Source organism: Scyliorhinus torazame, chromosome 14, assembly GCF_047496885.1.
Source record: "Scyliorhinus torazame isolate Kashiwa2021f chromosome 14, sScyTor2.1, whole genome shotgun sequence".
Lineage (NCBI taxonomy): Eukaryota > Metazoa > Chordata > Chondrichthyes > Carcharhiniformes > Scyliorhinidae > Scyliorhinus > Scyliorhinus torazame.
In genome coordinates, this window is record NC_092720.1 from 81,494,239 (window position 1) to 81,505,287 (window position 11,049).

Consider the following 11,049-nt stretch of genomic DNA (forward strand, 5'->3'; position numbering starts at 1 on the left):
TCTTTTTGAAATAGGGTGGAGGAATTTATGGTGGTGCAGAACCCTCTTGTGTCCCAAAGAAATTCGATAGGCTGTCCCCGAATTTTCGCTGCGACTACGGGTCGTCCTGACCTATCCCAAAGGGTGTCGCAGACCCAACTGGGGGAGCCCGTACACCGTCAGTCCGTTTCGGTCAAGTCCGTCTGATCCGAACGGGCGCTAACGCTATGGATGGGCTCTGCCTTTTTCTTAATCAGAGTGCCTGTCTGTTGGGCTCTCTGTGGCTTTTTGGGGCCATTGCACTCTTTTGCAAAATGTCCCAACTGTCCGCAGTTGTAACATTCTTGTGACTTGGGTGGGGGGCTGTTCTTTCCCTCATTTACCCAGGCGGAGTTGTGATGTGTTGCTTTTACTGCCTGCATGTCTGCGGGGGCTTGCTTTTTTTCGGCGTTTTTAGCTGTGGGTTTACTCTGAACAGATTGCTCCCAAACGCGGGACAATCTTTTAACTACCCACTTCTCATTATGGGCCTCTTCGGAGGGATCATAACTAGTACAGGCATTCTGTCCTGCATCTGTGGCATGGGAGATAAGGGTGCGGGTCCATTTGGCCATGTTGTCTGGGGACCAATGGGCACGGACTACGTCTCCAAAAACGGCTGCGAAGTGAATCCACAGGCGTCCTGCGAACGCTGTGGGGTGCTCAGATTTCTTCTGCCTACATTTATTGAGGCCATCTACGGGGTCACCCCGGTTATACCCGATCACATCCAGGATTGCGGTATGCATTTCTGCAAGGGTGCCTCCTCCTACATTCTGTGGGTCGGGAAGGGCTGCTGCTACCGACGGATCTAAACTTAGAACCATGAGTTTTACATGCTCTCTTTCATCCAGGCCGTATGATGTTTAACTGTGGCAAAGAAATGGTGGGGGTCTGCGGCGGGGAGGAACGGTGTGATCTTTGCACACGCGTCCCGTAATTGGGTCACTGTTAAGGGGGTGGAATATAGATATTCCGCATCGTCCGATATGGCTGTGCGGTGGGTGGTTACAGGGTTCATTGGAGCCTGAACTACCTGCTGTGTGGGGGGTTGGGGCGCTTTTCTCCTTTGGGACTTTCCCTGCGCACATGTTCCCTGAACATAGCTCTACGCTGTTTCTTGTAACTCTTCCCAATCAGGGCCGTCTTCCTGGTCTAACTTTTCCCCAAAGGTTTCCTGAAAACCTTTCTGAACAGAAAGCAGTGATTGCAGCTCTGCAATCTGCTCCCGGCACTTTGCGTGATCTATGGTGCTCTGTCTTTTTCTGTGGTGGCAGCGTGGAGTGCTCTCAAGGCTGCCTTGAGATCACTACATTGTTTCTGTAGCGTCTCCACCTGCTTTTCTGTCTCTTTCCTTACCAGGACTGCACGCTGCGTGTCCTGATAGGCCTTTTCGTACTGTGATTGGAAACTGCTTAAATGTGCCAGACAAGACTGGTGATCCTGTTTGGCGTCAGCCACCTCTTCATCCTTTGCTGCCAATTTCCTCCTTAACTCTAAATTCTCTCTGTCAACTTCGCTCACATCGACTTTACTCATCCGATGTATGCCCTCTACTTCTTTGCGGAGCGTCCTGACGACCTCCTCTGTGCCTCGCAATTGTGCCAAACAGGACACGATTGCGAGCTTTCGCTAAGCTCTTTTTATGTATCTCACTCATGTTCTCCCACCAAGTATGCCCTATACTTCCGGGACCTGATTCGTCATTATCGCAGAAATCATTCCACAGGGGCCATCCTTTGCCCTTGAGATATTTCCGGATTTCCTCCTCCCAAATGGGACACTGTCCCACTCTACTGCTGCTGGTCGCTGCGACCGCAAATTCCTCAGGGTTCATGAGGCGCTGCATTGCCTGCATGGCCATCTTTCCTATCCGCTTCGTTTAAATTTGGAACAGAGGGCTAAGGCGGTGTCGTAGATGCGGGTACGGCTTTCACTAATTTCCGAAAATATAGACTTCCGACAGTTTTGATGCAACAAAAATCTATCAGTTTTACCTTATAGCCCTGTTAGTTATGCATGCATACACACACTTCCGAATTATGACAATTAATCAGGACTGCTTGAACACTTGTGGTTTTCTGTTTCCAATTGGATTCTAATTCAAAATGTCTTGGGTTCTCCCGGAGTGGTTTTCCACTTCTAGATCAGTTCCCGTCAGGATGTCGCCAAAATGTTGCTCGTTTTAGCCTTAGTTTACTTGCTCTAATTCTGTCACCTTTGCTCGAGTCGCCAGCTATCTTTCTGATACCGCCACGTGGTTCAAGTCCGAGTAATGATTAATAATCCAACACACCGCTTAGTAAGAGTTAAATCAACGCTCAATTTATTATATACAGCATAGAATCATAGAAGTTTACAGCATGGAAACAGGCCCTTCGGCCCAACCAGTCCATGCCGCCCAGTTTTTACCATTAAGCTAGTCCCAGTTGCCCGCACTTCACCCATAACCCTCTATACCCATCTTACCCATGTAACTATCTAAATGTTTTTTAAAAGACACAATTGTACCCGCCTCTACTACTACCTCTGGCAGCCCATTCCAGACACTCACTACCCTCTGAGTGAAGAAATTGCCCCTCTGGGCCCTTCTGAATCTCTCCCCTCTCACCTTAAACCTATGCCCTCTAGTTTTAGACTCCCCTACCTTTGGGAAAAGATGTTGACTATCTACCTTATCTATGCCCCTCATTATTTTATAGACCTCTATAAGTTCACCCCTAAGCCTCCTACGCTCCAGGGAAAAAAGTCCCAGTCTATCCAGCCTCTCCTTATAACTCAAACCATCAAGTCCCGGCAACATCCTAGTAAATCTTTTCTGCACTCTTTCCAGTTTAATAATATCCTTTCTATAATAGGGTGACCAGAACTGCACACAGTATTCCAAGTGTGGCCGTACCAATGTCTTGTACAACTTCAACAAGACGTCCCAACTCCTGTATTCAATGTTCTGACCAATGAAACCATGCATGTCGAATGCCTTCTTCACCACCCTGTCCACCTGCGACTCCACCTTCAAGGAGCTATGAACCTGTACTCCTAGATCTCTTTGTTCTATAACTCTCCCCAACGCCATACCATTAACTGAGTAGGTCCTGGCCTGATTCGATCTGCCAAAATGCATCACCTCACATTTATCGAAATTAAACTCCATCTGCCATTCGTCGGCCCACTGGCCTAATTGATCAAGATCCCGTTGCAATCCTAGATAACCTTCTTCACTATCCACTGTGCCACCAATCTTGGTGTCATCTGCAAACTTACTAACCATGCCTCCTAAATTCTCATCCAAATCATTAATATAAATCACAAATAACAGTGGACCCAGCACCGATCCCTGAGGCACACCACTGGTCACAGGCCTCCAGTTTGAAAAACAACCCTCTACAACCACCCTCTGCCTTCTGTCGTCCAGCCAATTTTGAATCCAATTGGCAACCTCACCCTGGATCCCGTGAGCTTTAACCTTCTGCAACAACCTACCATGCGGTACCTTGTCAAAGGCTTTGTTAAAGTCCATGTAGACAACGTCTACTGCACTGCCCTCATCTACCTTCTTGGTCACCCCCTCAAAAAACTCAATCAAATTTGTGAGACATGATTTTCCACGCACAAAACCATGCTGACTGCCCCGAATCAGTCCTTGCCTCTCTAAATGCTTGTAGATCCTGTCTCTCAGAATACCTTCTAGCAACTTACCTACTACAGACGTTAGGCTCACCGGTCTGTAGTTCCCAGGCTTTTCCCTGCTGCCCTTCTTAAACAAGGGCACAACATTCGCCACTCTCCAATCTTCAGGCACCTCACCTGTGGCTGCCGATGATTCAAATATCTCTGTTAGGGGACCCGCAATTTCCTCCCTAGCCTCCCACAACATCCTGGGATACATTTCATCAGGTCCCGGGGATTTATCTACCTTGATGCGCTTTAAGACTTCCAGCACCTCCTCCTCTGTAATATGCACACTTCTCACAACATCACTATTTATTTCCCTTAGTTTCCTAACATCCATGCCTTTCTCCACCGTGAATACCGATGAGAAATATTCATTCAGGATCTCACCCAACTCTTGTGGCTCTGCACATAGATGTCCTTGTTGATCCTTAAGAGGCCCTACTCTGTCCCTAGTTACTCTTTTCCCCTTTATGTATCTGTAGAATCTCTTTGGATTCTCCCTTGCATTATTTGCCAAAGCAATTTCATGTCCCCTTTTTGCCCTCCTGATTTCCCTCTTAACTCTATTTCGACAATCTCTATACTCTTCAAGGGATCCACTTGATCCCAGTTGCTTATGTACGTCATATGCCTCCTTCTTCTTTTTGACCAGAGTCTCAATATCTCGAGTCATCCAGAGTTCCCTACTTCTACCAGCCTTGCCCTTCACTCTAAAGGGAATGTGCTTACCCTGCACCCTGGTTAACACATTTTTAAAAGCCTCCCATTTACCAGCCGTCCCTTTGCCTGCCAACAGTCTCCCCCAATCTACCTCTGCAAGTTCCTGTCTGATACCATCAAAATTGGCCTTGCCCCAATTAAGAATTTTAACTCTTGGGCCAGACATATCATTCTCCATAGCTATCTTAAAACTAATGGAGTTATGGTCACTTGTCCCAAAGTGATCCCTCACTAGCACTTCTGTCACTTGCCCTTCCTTATTTCCCAAGACGAGGTCAAGTTTTGCCCCCTCTCTAGTCGGTCCATCCACATACTGAATGAGAAATTCCTCCTGAATACACTCCACAAATTTCCCTCCATCCAAGCCCCTAATGCTATGGCTGTCCCAGTCAATGTTGGGAAAGTTAAAGTCCCCTACTACTACCACCCTATTATTCTTGCAGCTATCTGTAATCTCCTTACATATTTGCTCCTCAATTTCCCGCTGACTATTTGGGGGCCTGTAGTACAGTCCTACCAAGGTGATCTCTCCCTTCTTATTTTTCAGTTGCACCCATATAGACTCAGTGGGCGAACCCTCGGATATATCCCCTCTAAGTACTGCCGTGATGTTCTCCCTAATCAAAAACGCCACTCCCCCGCCTCTCTTACCTCCTGTTCTATCCTTTCTATAGCATCTGTACCCCGGAACATTGAGCTGCCAGTCCTGCCCCTCCCTTAGCCATGTTTCAGTCATAGCTATAATATCCCAGTTCCATGTGCCCGTCTATGCCCTGAGTTCATCCGCTTTGCCCGTCAGGCCCCTTGCATTGAAATAAATGCAGTTTAATGTAGACCTTCCTTGCTCTCTGCCCTGCTTTCTCTGGTCATGCTTTACACACTCTCCCTTCCTGCCTTTTGTTTCTGTCCCCACTGACTTCCTACATCGGTTCCCATCCCCCTGCCACATTAGTTTAAACCCTCCCCAACTGCACTCGCAAGCACACCCCCGAGAACATTGGTTCCGGTCCCACCCAGATGCAGACCGTCCGATTTGTACAGGTCCCACCTCCCCCAGAACCGGTCCCAATGTCCCAGGAATTTGAAACCCTCCCTCTTGCACCATCTCTCAAGCCACGTATTCATCCTAGCTATCCTGTCATTCCTACTCTGACTATCACGTGGCACTGGTAGCAATCCTGAGATTACTACCTTTGAGGTCCTACTTTTTAGTTTAACTCCTAACTCCCTAAATTCAGCTTGTAGGACCTCATCCCGTTTTTTACCTATATCGTTGGTGCCTATATGCACCACGACAGCTGGCTGTTCACCCTCCCCCTCCAGAATGCCCTGCAGCCGCTCCGAGACATCCTTGACCCTTGCACCAGGGAGGCAACATACCAACCTGGATTCTCGTTTGCGTCCACAGAAACGCCTGTCTATTCCCCTTACAATTGAATCCCCTATCACTATAGCTCTGCCACTCTTTTTCCCGCCCTTCTGTGCAGCAGAGCCAGCCACGGTGCCATGAACCTGGCTGCTGCCACCTTCCCCTGGTGAGCCATCTCCCCCAACAGTTTCCAAAACGGTAAATCTGTTCTGGAGGGAGATGACCACAGGGGATCCCTGCACTGCCTTCCTACTCTTCCTCTGTCTGTTGGTCACCCATTCCCTATCTGCCTCAGTAATTTTAATCTGCGGTGTGACCAACTCACTGTATGTGCTATCCACAACTTCCTCAGCATTAAGCAATTAATACTTTTACATTAATTCTACTTCTAAACTACTTCATACCACTAACAGGCCAATACTTAACTTTGGAAATAGCCCACCAGGTCAGGGAAACGAATGGCCTTTCGAATGGGTTCTGAGCCTACGGGATTCAAAAGCTGGTACATGTCAATAGTCAGGAGTGTCTATCTGGTAGCGATCGTTGGAGTAAAACTTATGTTTTCTTTCAGCAAGGGTCTCGAAGGGTGCAGAGAGAAGAAGGGTCGAGTTGAACTTGGCCCCTATTCTTAGTCCCCAGGGGCTTCCCGCCTCTCGGGGCGGATCTTGTACCTGGTTCCAAGTGATTTGACTTGGTCCCAATCACTTGGTTCGATATTCTGCAATACTGGAGCGATTCCTTGATCGAGGGGTGGTCGTTTACCTCTGTGTCAGCTCCCGCTGGCGCTGAAAGGTCTGGGTCGGCTTTATGTTGCTAATGTGTAGCAATTGTTCCCGGGGATGGCTGATTAAAATGCAGATGGCTGGGTTGTTGTGATGTTGATGGCTGCAGGTATCGGTCCGGACTGACTTCCCCAGAGGCGAATACACTGTTTTACCTGCAGCTGTCTGTTTGAGTCCTGTTGGCTGATTTTCCCATCAGCCTCTTCCGTTCGCCATTTTAGATCGGGGTTTGGCCATTCTAATCGGGAGTCAGCCATTTTACGTGGCTACAACACCAACCTGGTTGCAGAAAAACTCACTGATAAATCATACACAAAACGGCAGTTCCCTGCAACCTATCTCCATGACAATGTGACGTACCAAGGATGTTCCAAACAGAAATGTAATCTAATTACCTTTTATCTTCAAAACAACCCTTTGAATTTGTGGACCACATTGGTAATTAATGGAGTTAATTGCCCTCGTTCCAGACTTACTGATTCCATAAAGAAACCCCTTGTTATAAAGGTGCACTTAGCTTCTTTTATCTGAGAACTAGACAAATAATTTAAAACACTTATTGAAATAACGGTAACTTCCTGTCCAAAGCAGGAGGTTCATTCAATTTGCTCACTTCCAACCCTGACCTTATTAATTAAACACAGGATTCTCTTTGAGCGGTGATTACTCCAGGCCTATTCACCAATTTCTAAACTGTATTTCCATTTATCTACATTTAAAATTCAATTTCGGAACTAAAAACTATTTTCTAAAACATGAATAAATCAGGTATTCACAATATGCAGGATTTGTTTTGTTTCTAACCAACGTGATGTAACTTTTAGGGTTGATGAGACATCAGCAGTTCCAGTATTTCAAACAGGGCAAGATAAATGTATGAAAGAATCACATTATGAAGGACGGTCATCTTAATTCACACATCCAGAACATATTCAACCCTCTTGTTGCTTTTGGCGATTCTCGGGATTTCACCATTTTTATCTTGCAGATTAATCCAGATGATCACCGTGCCTGTAAAATATTTCCTGATATCCACCCTAACCGTTTATTTGAGCCTGATTTCTTACTTTTACAAGCTAAATGTAAAATATTCCAGATTTACTTTTCCCATTTTCCGATCATGTACATCTACATATGATCTTCCAGATGTTGCTTTTGAGGTTAGAAAGCCAAATGTCATCATAACTTTGAGCCTCGACACTCGGGGGGAGAAGCCTCGTGACTTTTTTCTGTATTGCCCCCACTATCTAAATGTCTCCCAGTAACAGAACTGTTGATCTGAATTGGTTACACGTCAAGCATGGAGTCTAAATATTTTTGGTCTTACTTTTGGTTAACATTATTCAGCATGAGGGCAGCACGGTGGCCTACTGGTTAGCACAGCTGCCTCACGGCACTGAGGTCCCAGGTTTGATCCCGGCTCTGGGTCACTGTCCGTGTGGAGTTTGCACATTCTCCCCGTGTCTGCGTGGGTTTCGCCCCCACAACCCCAAAAAATATGCAGAGTAGGGTGGATTAGCCATGCTAAATTGCCCCTTAATTGGAAAAGGTAATTGGGTAATCTAAATTAAAAAAAAAAAACATTATTCAGCATGGAGTGTCACCCATTTTCCATCCTAAGTGTACTTGCTTACCCACGACATTAAATTTTAAACATTCAATTGCTGTAGCATACATATTTTGCCTGATCTTTAGTATAACTTCTTTTTAAATTTAGAGTACCCAATTCATTTTTTCCAATTAAAGGGCAATTTAGCATGGCCAATCCACCTCACTTGCACATTTTTGGGTTATGGGGACAAAACCCACGCAAACACAGGGAGAATGTGCAAACTCCACACGGATAGTGACCCAGAGCCGGGATCGAACCTGGGACCTTGGCGCCGTGAGGCCACAGTGCACCACTGTGCTGCCCTTAATTTAGTTTCAGTTAACCTGCATCTTCCAATTTATTTTCAATCCACTATCTCTCCAGTATCAGTGATCTCCCTCAAAATGATTACAGGAGCTATACAAATTTCCTCTAAATATGCTAGGACAAATAACCTTAATATTTCTTTTTTGAGGTATTTTAGCCTACCTAGCTCCTTCTGTTTTATTTCTAAATCATTTGACTTTGTTGGGTCGTCAACCTGAAGTAGTAACTCAGTTTCTCTAGTCAGATGCTGCCTGACCTGTTGAGTAACTCCAGTATTTTCTATTTTCATTTCAGATTTCCAGCAAGTTTCGTCATTGCAGTATTTTGCTTTGGTCTTGATTTACCTACTTTATTTAAGGAGGGCACAATACTTCTGTTCCTCCGTCTTGTGCTTACTTCTGTTCCTCCGTCTTGTGCTTAATTACCTAACACCATATTTTATGGTTTTCACATCTTGACAACTGAAGGACTGTTATAATTTGTTGCCACAGTTGTGCTTTTCTGGGTCTCCTTTTTAACATTTCTACACCATCACTAGTGAGCTTCGCCTTTCTTGTTTCCCACCTACACAACCTCATATAGCATTAAACATTGAAATATGTCCCATTGTATCAGAGACAGTCAAGCAAACACCAAAGAAAAACGAGCCAAAAGTGAGCAAATGGATCTTAAAGGATGGAAGGTAGAGGGGTTCAGTAAAGGAGTACCAGGAGCTGAAAGGACTGGTGGTAGAAAAGGGGATGAGATATCTGATCAGGGTCACAGATACTCAGTCAAGTTGAGGTTTATTGAGAAACGAGTGTAGCAGTTCAGATTCAGAACAAGTAGACACCCAACCTCTTAACAGCAAAGCATGGTTTAGTGATCACAGATTGAACACACAGAAATATGAGGCGAGGTGGTTTGATCTCTATAGCCCATAACCATAAAACTTTGATGTAATCTCAATCTTGCTGGAGAAATCAAGCCAAAACTACCAGACCCACCTTTAGGTTAATGGGCGATAAAAGCATTCAGCTGAAGCCGGCATAGTACCACCTCCAGAAAGCCATTCCCTCTGTCCAATGTGATCTTTCCTCCTCAGATGCAGAATCATAGAATTTACAGTACAGGAGGCCATTCGGCCCATCGAGCCTGCACCAGCCCTCACAAAGGGCACCCTATCCCCGTAACCCCACTTATTTTTTTTTTGCACTGAAGGGCAATTTAGCATGGCCAATCCACCTAATCTGCACATCTTTGGACTGTGGGAGAAAACCGGAGCACCCGGAGGAAACCCATGCAGACACAGGGAGAACGTGCAAACTCCGCAGTGACCCAGTCGGGAATCGAACCTGGGACCCTGGAGCTGTGCTCACCACTATGCTACCGTGCTGCCCAGACTCAATTACATTTTCCTATTCAGTTTCAGGAGACAGGTACCCATGTTCAACCTCTTACTCCAGCCCCAGGCAGGCAACATTCTCTTATAAGCACAACTTCCAACTCGCTACCTTCTCCCTATCAGTTTGTTTTAGATATGTTGACATCAGGCTCCATCATGGGCATTCCTTCACAAAGGTCTATGCTTAGTGATAATCTTGACTTGATATCAGGTTTTTGGCTATGCTGGGTCAGTTCTGCCAGGCTGCTGAAGACAAATTAGGGGTTTAAAGAACTCTTTATATAGCATTTAATTATTTTGGGATTTGATGAGTCTATTAGAACATCATTTCTTGCAACTACAGTCCCGAGTTGGGAGCAACAGATTCTAAGTTTGTTGCAGAGCCATTTAATAATAATCACCGAACTTAGAAAATGCAGTTCTGATAGCACACTATTATGTAACATGTTGAAATATAAAATGTAAAGTATTTTAAAGCTGTTCACCAAGAGGCTGTTTACTTAGTTTATAATGATCAAATTGCCAGGTTGGCTGGACATGAAGTAATGTTTGTAGCAATCAATGAAGGTAGCAGTTGAATTAAGTAGGCATGGCAGCCACTTGAAGCTACAATTCAGGTCAATTTCATTTGTGCTTGTGGTAACTGGAAATGGGAAATTAAAGTCACTGGGAACCTTCTGCGGCAAAGATTGAATCTCTCTCTAGGAAATAGCTGTAGTTTTTGGCATACGTCCACATTCAAACCCAACAAGATACACAAACCTGAATATATGGGTAACATAGACGAGCATAATACATGGACTCCCTTTGTAATGCTACTCTCATTTGCAAATCCTAAACCATTCAGGCCTTGCCCTTTCTTACCTCTTCTCACTTTCAAGAGGAATTTCATATCACAAATCATTCACGAAACAAAGCAATGCTTTGGTTAAGAAAACTGGTGGAAGATCTGACAGCAACTGTGGAGAAAAGTAGCATTTTTAACGTAGCCTGTGACTTCTTCAGATCCCGAAGAACCAAATAGATGCAAAACAGTCACACAAAAAATGCTGCCAGATTTCAGATTCCGAGCATCAGCAGTATTTTTGCATGTAATGGACTGAAGAACTTAGTAACAAAAATAAAATGCTCCAAATGGAAATTCTGACATAGCACAAGAACTGTACAACATGCACAGCTTCAA